The 9,145-nt window shown below is 46.1% G+C and overlaps 2 non-coding genes across 2 annotated transcripts; both read left to right on the top strand.

The window, feature by feature from the left end:
* Window positions 1-244: 244 nt before the first annotated feature.
* On the top strand, window positions 245-317 carry trnav-cac (transfer RNA valine (anticodon CAC)). Its single transcript has one exon. It is a non-coding gene; the product is annotated as a tRNA-Val (tRNA).
* Window positions 318-4,208: 3,891 nt separating this feature from the next.
* On the top strand, window positions 4,209-4,280 carry trnav-uac (transfer RNA valine (anticodon UAC)). Its single transcript has one exon. It is a non-coding gene; the product is annotated as a tRNA-Val (tRNA).
* Window positions 4,281-9,145: the final 4,865 nt, after the last annotated feature.

A 9,145-nucleotide genomic window follows, 5' to 3' on the forward strand; every position in this document is an offset into this window, starting at 1 on the left:
GGTTGAGTCTTCCTCCACCGCCCTTTCAAGCCGTGCATTCCAGATCCTAACCACGCCCTGCTAAATGGCCATCTCCTATTCCTATGTGTAAAGTCTGGGAAACACGAGATCAATTCCTGCCACACTCACAGCCTGCCTAAATATAGCAGCGTCATTCTATTCTCGTAAAACAAGCTCCTGAAGTATCGGCCAGCTGTGTAGGTTAAAGCTCTGGTTATTTTCCTGAGATTACCTGAACCGCAGCGTTTCTGTAGTGTAGCGGTTATCACGTTCGCCTCACACGCGAAAGGTCCCCGGTTCGAGCCCGGGCAGAAACATTGTTTTGGAGACTATTTTTGCTGTGAAATAAATTGAACAAAAGTCGCCCCAGGTTCCTTGTCGCATGAGCACTGAACATTTTAAACCAGTCTCCTAAATGCAGAGTGTGTAAAGTCAGATAAGGGAGAAACCTTCATCAATGATTCAAAATCCTTGAATGATTAAAGTTCAGTTATTGAAGTTTCCACTGACCCTCAGTAACAATTCTACAAAACAACGCTGTCGGTTAATGAATGGGGAATAAAACAAATAATCTTCACCCATCCCCATCCCCCGACACACAGTTTAATTCGTTGCATGTCATTATTTTAAAGAATTTGAATGAAACAGTTACTTTCTGAATCCGGGCTCCCTCTGTGAGCGCCGCACCACTGAACCAGCAGGAAATACATTAAAGAGTTTACCACAATTGCTGACATTTCTTAAGCTTTTGTCTTGTGTTTTTTCAGCTCTTCGTCCGTTTCAGCTCCTGACTGCGGATATTGCTGTGATTAAACCTGAACACAATGCAATGTCTCACAGCCCCTACCTCGGTTAATACCAACAGATCTAAGCCGCATTTCAAACCCACAAACAACTCATTAGTTATTCGCTCTTCCCAGTTCCAGAGCTCAGAGGGTTATTGTCCATCCCTGGGTTGCAAGCTACCTCGGACCCGGGCCAAAGCTCCCCGTACACCGAGCACAAACTGAGGAAAACCCCGGGGGAGAGGATATCCTGGTGTGGGGGGCTACAGGGCCGTCGTACCCTTAAATAATCCCTCACAGCTCATCTGAAAGCAGCCGGAATGTGCCTGCCTCAGCCGTGAGGTTACACTTGTTTATTTATAAAAAGAGAAGCAACTATCCTCATTCAGCAGATATAAGGCAAGATATCATCAAAAGAGGTTTTTGGACATTTTAAGTGATGTGTTTAATGCTTCAGTCATTTTTGTGTTTAATTCCCACCCCCCCTCTGGCTGTGCCTGCACTGAGCTTACCTCTAGGTAAGGTTGTTCTGAACTTACAAAAGTGGGCACTTACTCCAACCGACGTTAGTTTGTATTACGTTTTCACTGCCGAAACTTGCAAAACAGGCCTGATTGGATGGACACGCCCCTTTTTGAAAAAAAATACCTTTCCTGAAGCCAACCTCAACTAACTCAGTAGAACTGGAGCAAACTAATATCCGAGAATTGCAATTTCTAACATTCTCCAAAGTAAACTAATTGCTCCAAAAAACTAGGAGCAACTCCACCCGAAATTGGGCCCTCATTGTGGGACAGAAGTTGTTTAAGGTGAGCCAACACATTCCCGATCAGCACAGAGGGAGCTCACTGGTCAGCTCCCCTCAGTTGGGGCTGTTGTACCAGAAGTTTCTGTAAGGCAATAAACGGCAACGCCTCGGCGCGAATTCAACGGTGGGCAATCCTGCTGGCGTCCTACGACTATACCATAAGGCACAGACCAGGCACAGACAACTGTGCAGACGCGCTCAGCATGCTACCCCTGGCGACCACGGAAGGGTCTGACGAACAGGACTGTGAGATAGTCATGGCAATCAATGCCTTTGAGTCCACAGGTTCACTCCTAACAGCTCACCAAATCAGAGGCTGGACGGCCAGCTACCCCACGTTATCCTTATAAAAAAGATGTGTCCTAACTGGTGACTGGGCAGATGCTCGTGATGCCTGCCCCGAGCAATTAAAACCCTTTCACAGGAGCATGCATGAGCTATCACTACAAGCAGACTGCCTGATGTGGGGCAGCCGAGTAGTCATGCCTCTGCGAGGCAGAGAGGCATTTGTCCGGTAGCTCCACCGCGAGCACCCGGGGATCGTTCTCATGAAGGCCATAGCCAGATCCCATGTCTGGTGGCGTGGTATTGACGCGGACTTGGAGCTCTGCGTCCGAAGGTGCACTATTTGTGCCCAGCTCAGCAATGGCCCCAGGGAGGCTCCACTGAGCCCCTGGCCCTGGCCTACCAAACCGTGGTCGCGGGTGCACATAGATTATGCGGGCCCATTCATGGGCAAAATGTTCCTCGTAGTAGTAGATGCATTTTCAAAGTGGATCGAATGCACCATTTTAAACTCGAGCACAACCTCCACCACTTTGGAGAACCACACGTCAAATGTCCCCGGTTTGAACCCGTGTAGAAACATTATTTTGGAGACTACTTTTGCCGTGAAATAAATTGAACAAAATTCGCCCAGGTTCCTTGTCGCATGAGCACTGAACATTTTAAACCAGTCTCCGAAATACTGAGTGTGTAATGTCAGATAGGGGAGAAAACTTCATCAATGATTCAAGCTCCTTAAATGATTAACAAAATAACATAAGAAATAGGAACAGGAGTCGGCCATTCGGCCCCTCAATCCTGCTCTGCCATTCAATAAGGTCATGGCTGATCTGACCATGGACATTGAGTTCAGGGACTCGGGGGCATGTTCTCTCTCCCCTGAGAAGGTTCACGTTCTAGAGTCCAGCCTCTAAATGGCACCACTCTGTGCACAGTACTTGCCGGGTTTGAGTCCTGAGGATGAGTCATCTGCCTAGAGCCACAGGTCGAGGTCATGAATGCTTGGCTCATGGAGAGGGCCTTCTGCAGTGTGACTGTGGTATCTGCTGAGAGTAGCTTATGAAGAAGGCCCTCGTTGCCGATTCCGATGACAAAGATATCCCGCAGTGCTTCAGTGAGGTGGGCACCAAAATCCCACGGTGCCGAATGCCTCCTGAGGTCTGCAGCATATTTCGTGATCTCCTGGCCTTCGGGCCGTCGTTGTGTATAAAGCCGCTGTCTGGCTGTGAGGATGCTCTCTTTGGGCTTGAGTTGTTCTTGGATCAGTATTACAAGCTCCTCGTACGCCTTGGTCGTTGTCTTCATTGGTGCCAGCAAGTCCCTGACGAGGCCACAGACCGTGGGCCCACAACTGGTTCGCAGGATAGCTCTGTACTTATCAGCCAGTGTGGCCGGGTCGTCACCAGCCAGGTCGTTTGCTGTGAAGAAATGGACAAGCCTCTCCACAAAGGCTTCCCAATCATCACCATCAGCAAAATGCTGCAACGTACCAAGGTTAGCCATTTTCGTGAGAAGATCTGGAATCTCGTCGCCAATTGTTATACCTTCAGATGCTCTGATGATGACTCTACGAGACAATGTGTCCTTTATTGATAACCACAGAGTGAGGATCATACCTGGTGGCCTGCCTTTTACACTAGGCCAGGCACACCTGCACAGGTAAGCTAAAAGTCTCCCACTGCAGTGCCCTCTGGTGCACACCTTGTAATAGTACAAGCAGTAACAATGTAGAACACATGACAGGTGTCACTGTGGAACAATTTCTCTCACTCAAGTTTAGACACACTACCGTGGGCACCACGAAGTCTAGGTAGCTAGCCATTGACATTCAGGTTCATATATAAATATATATAAATATATTGACATGTATCGTATCTGTTCTCTGGTGGTCAAGGGGTTAAGACCTGGCGCACTAACCTGGTTTCCATCCTCGATCAATTCATCGCATAAAAATAATTGAGGTCTGTGAGACGATTAATAATTGCTGTAATCACCATGAATACCAATACTTTCTGTGATAGACTGAGCTTACATACTATCTGGCTTCCCCTGCCCTTTGCCGGGCACATGTTTGGGGTTTAATTTTGTAAACCGGTTGAGTTAGCTGATCGCGGGGAGATGGTAGGAGCCTCTGCGGCCCCACTGTGAGTCTGTGGAAGTGAACACGGTGGCTGGGTGATCCGTGACATTTCTGTAAAAGGCAGCGGAGGAGAAGGATTGAGAACTTTCAGTGTGGGACAGAAGTTGTTGAAGGTGAGCCAACACATTCCCGATCAGCACAGAGTGAGCTCACTGGTCAGCTCCCCTCTGTTTGGGCGGCTGTACCAGAGGTTTCTGTAGTGCAGTGGTTATCACGTTTGCTTTACACGCAAAGGTCCCTGGTTCGATCCTGGGTGGAAACATTATGTTTAAACTTGCTGTGCATGAACAATCGGAGGCGAGTTTCGTCTCCCTGCAAATGCTGCCTGACCTGCTGATATTTCCAGAATTTGCTGTTTTTATTTGCTATATATTCTCCTGGCAAAAGGGCTCCCTTATTCCTTAATTGCTTTTTATTTCACTTTAATAATTGGATAAATTTGAGTGAGAGAAAACGGATCCACCGAGGACCTTGAAAGGCCAACGTGATATCCGCTGCAATGCAGCCCATCAAAGGGCGAGAAACCACTGAATATAAAGGATGAGCTCACAAATATCAGGGGCAGTGCAGTCTGGTCAATGTCAAACCCTCCTTTCTTATTCAGCAGTGGCATGAACGGGAGTCAGACGTCACAAATTTTAATTAAAGACACAAATACAAGGAACACTTCCAAATCTTTTCAGTGTAAAATTCTTTCACTTTATTTGAAATCCTACTGCGTTGAATCTGAAAATACGCATAGTGGGATTTTATCTTCACTACTGATTGTATTTTGTGTGCACGGTAGGAATAACCGGTGCTGTTAAATTTGATAAAAGTTGCCCCAGATTCGTGGTGTCATCGGCAATGAAGAGTTTGAACCAGAAATCTAAAATACAGTGAGTAAAATGGCATATGGTTTTCGAGTTAAGATGCAAAGCACAGCACAAATGATTGAAGTATGGAGTGTCCGAGTTAGCATTTGTTTGAATGTGTAAAAGAAGGTGAGGTGTTAATTAATGATGCTTTCCTGTGAAAGCAAGAGAAAAGTTTTCGAACAAACCATCCGGTGATAGTCAGGTGAGCGCTGCTTGTGATACTTGGTGGGAATGGGCGAGGATTTTAAAGCCCCTTGTATTGCAGAACCGTCATATAGACAAACATCCCTTAACTACTGCGTCAACCTTGTGGTGCAACGGTAGTGTGCCTGACTTTGGGTTAAAGGGTTGCGTGTTCAAATCATGTCGGGGTCACTGTTCTTTTAGCAATTGCTGTTTCACAATAACCAGACACTTGCTGCAATGTTTGTCTCACTGGGAAGTAGTGGTAAGGTTGGTGACAGCATCAAACAAGAAAGAAGGGAAGTGTGCAGTGGTGGTGCAGCTGTTATCATGGGTGACTTTAATCTACACAGTGATTGGGCTAACCACATGGCAGTAATGTGGTGGAGGAGGATTTCATGGAGTGTGTTATGGATGGTTTTCTCAACCAAGAAGGGAGCTGGCCACCCTTAACTGGGTGATGTGTAATGAGAAGGGACTAATTAGCAATCTTGTTGTGCGAGACCCCTTGGGGAAGAGTAACATAATATGGTAGAATTCTTCATTAAGATGGAGAGTGTCACAGTTAATTCGGAAACTTGGGTCCTGAACTTAAGGAAAGGTAATTTTGACGGTATGAGGTGTGAATTGGCTAGAATAGACTCGCCAAGGATACTTAAAGGGTTGACGGTGGATAGGCAATGGCAAATATTTAAAGATCACACGGGTGACTTCAGCAATTGCACATCCCTGTCTGGAGTAAAAATAGAACAGAGAACGTTGCTGAACCGTGGCTAACAAGGGAAATTAAGGATAGTGTTAAAACCAAGGAAGAGACAGATAAATTGGCCAGAAAAAGGAACAAACCTGTGGACTGGAAGAAATTTAGAATTCAATGGAGGAGGACTAAGGGTTTCATTAGGAGGGGGAAAATGGATTATGAGAAGAAGCTTGCTTGTAACATACAAACTGACTGCAAAAATTCTGTAAATATGAAGAGTAAAAGATTAGTGAAGACAACTGTAGGTCCCTTGCAGTCGGATTCAGGTGAATTTATAATGGGGAACAAAGAAATCGAAGACCAATTGAACAAATACTTCAGTTCCGTCTTCACGCAGGAAGACACGAATAACCTTCCAAAAGTACGAGGGGACCGAGGGTCTAGTGAGAAGGAGGAATTGAAGGATATCCTTATGAGGTGGGACATTGATGGGATTGAAGGATGATACATCCCTGGGGCCTGATAGTCTACATCCAAGAGTACTTAAGGAAGTCGACCTAGAAATGGTGGATGCATGGGTGATCATTTTCCAACAGTCGATTGACTCTGGATCAGTTCCTATGGACTGCAGGTTAGCTAATGTAAAACCACTTTTTAAGAAGGGAGGGAGAGAGAAAGCGAGTAATTATAGACCGGTTAGCCTGACATCAGTCATGGGGAAATGTTGCAATCAATTATTAAAAATGAAACAGCAGCGCATTTGGAAAGCAGTGACAGGATCGGTCCAAGTCAGCATGGATTTATGAAAGGGATGGATTTATGCTTGACAAATCTTCTGGAATTTTTGAGGATGTAACTAGCAGAGTGGACAAGGGAGAACCAGTGGATGTGGTGTATTTGGACTTTCAAAAGGCTTTTGACAAGGGTCCACACAAGAGATTGGTGTGCAAAATCAAAGCACATGGTATAGGGGGTAATAGACTGACGTGGATCGAGATCTGGTTGGCAGACAGGAAGCAGAGAGTCGGGAATAAAGGGTCCTTTTTAAAATAGCAGGCAGTGACTAGTGGAGTGCCGCAGGGCTCAGTGCTGGGACCCCAGCTCTTTACAATGTACATCAATGATTTGGATGAAGGAATTGAGTGTAATATCTGCATGTTTGCAGATGAGACTAAACTGGGTGACGGTGTGAGCTGTGAGGGGGACGCTAAGAGACTGCAGGGTCACTTAGACTTGTTAGGTGTGTGGGCAAATTCATGGCAGATGCAGTATAATGTGGATAAATGTGAGGTTATCCACTTTGAGGGCAAAAATGTGAAGACAGAATATTTTATGCATGGTGGCAGATTAGGAAAAGGGAGGTGCAACGAGACCTGGGTGTCATGGTTCATCAGTCACTGAAAGTTGGCTTACAGGTACAGCAGGCAGGAAAAAGGTAAATGGTATTTTGGCCTTCATAGCTAGGGGATTTGAGCATAGGAGCAGGGAGGTCTTACTAGCGTTGTACAGGGCCTTGGTGAGGCCTCACCTGGAATATTGTTTTCAATTTTGGTCTCCTAATCTGAGGAAGGACGTTCTTGCTATTGAGGGAGTGCTGCGAAGTTTCACCAGACTGATTCCCGGGATGACTAGACTGACATATGAGGAGAGACTAGATCAACTGGGCCTTTATACATTGGAGTTTGGAAGGATGAGAGGGGATCTCATCGAAACATACAAGATTCTGATGGCACAGGACTGGTTAGATGCGGGTAGATTGTTCCCGATGTTGGGGAAGTTGGAGCAGGCTCGAAGGGCTAGATGGCCCACTCCTGTTCCTAATTCTTATGTTCTTATAGCAATTCTGGAAGAATAACATTGAAATGAAATGTGACCTGACACCCAGAAAGAAGTGTTAAGGCAGAAGGTTAAATGCTGCATCCCTTTCTGCAAAAAATTCCTTTCCCAAACATTTCTCTGACCGAAACTTCACAAAACAAAAATGTTCCTTTCAAATTCATTAAACTCCCGAATTTCCGTGCCACGCGAATCTCCTGAATCAGATGCCTCTACTTTTGCCGACTCAATCCATGTCCCTTTGCAATGTTGTGCTCCCACCCACACTATGAAATGTGCCACTAACTTATCGAAACATGGTATGGTTATAGCACGGAAGGCCATTCGGCCAGTCGAGACCGTACCGACTCTCAGCGAGTCCCACTCCCCCGCCCTTTCCCCGGAGCCCAGCAATTGTTTTTCCTTCAGACACTTATCCAACTCCCATCTAAGAGATAAGATTCAGTCTGGCTCCACCGCCCTTTCAAGCCGTGCATCCCAGATCCTAACCACTCGCTCCTGTTCCTATGTGTAAAGTCTGGGAAACACGAGATCAATTCCTGCTACACTCACAGCCTTCCTAAATGGAGCACCATTATTCTATTCTCGTAAAACCAGCTCCTGAAGTATCGGCCAGCTGAGTAGGTTAAAGCTCTGGTTATGTTCCTAGCACCATGTCAATCGCAGTGTTTCTGCAGTGTAGTGGTTATCACGTTCGCCAAACACGCGAAAGGTTCCTGGTTTGAAACCGGGTGGAAACATTTTGAACATTGTTCAATTAAATATTAGAAAAAATGGAATAATTGACATTAATGGTTCAATATTAACAAAGTTGGTGTTTGTTTCTGCTGATGGTAATAATCCTTCAACGAGGCTGGAGTTTAATATTTTGATATTTCAAATAACAGTGTATATATTTGATGTCTCCAAGATAAGAGAGGCTAATTGATGTCCTGTTTCTGACTGCTCCATTTTTGATCGGAGCGGAGACGCGGTGAGAGATCGGGGCCCAGGAGCGTCGTGATCGGTGCTCAGGAGAGGCGAGGGACCAGGGACAGCACGGGCCAGCCCACACTGCGATCTATGGATAGTCGGCGCATGTGTACACACTAGGTCCATGCAACAGAGCTTGGTCTATGGTCGTCTTGGGTAATCCTTGCCACTGAACCAAGACCTCGCCCATGAACCAAGACCTCGCCCCCGTGTGGTGGCTGGTGTGCAACGGTCACCCCACATTAAAACAATCCACCCACAAGCATCTTCCACCCTTCAGGATGTAGTTCTGGACCTAGATTGTCAGATCCCTCATCGAAAACCTGTAAACTCATCCCTTTTTCGTGTGGAAACAAGTCATCATCGATACGAGGGACTGCCAATACTATACCATGAACAAAAATATAGTGTCTCACAGCCCTGTTACACTGGCTGGTTTCTCTGTACAGTTCTGTACAGACTCAAACTCTACACAGCGCCTCTCACTCCCTCCCGTTTCCAGCCCTGACGGTGCAGAAAGCCCCTCTCAAAGCTGCACGTTCCGGCTGCTTTCAGTTGAGTTGTGAGAGATTATTAAAG

The sequence above is a fragment of the Pristiophorus japonicus genome, unplaced genomic scaffold (assembly GCF_044704955.1).
Source record: "Pristiophorus japonicus isolate sPriJap1 unplaced genomic scaffold, sPriJap1.hap1 HAP1_SCAFFOLD_113, whole genome shotgun sequence".
NCBI lineage: Eukaryota > Metazoa > Chordata > Chondrichthyes > Pristiophoridae > Pristiophorus > Pristiophorus japonicus.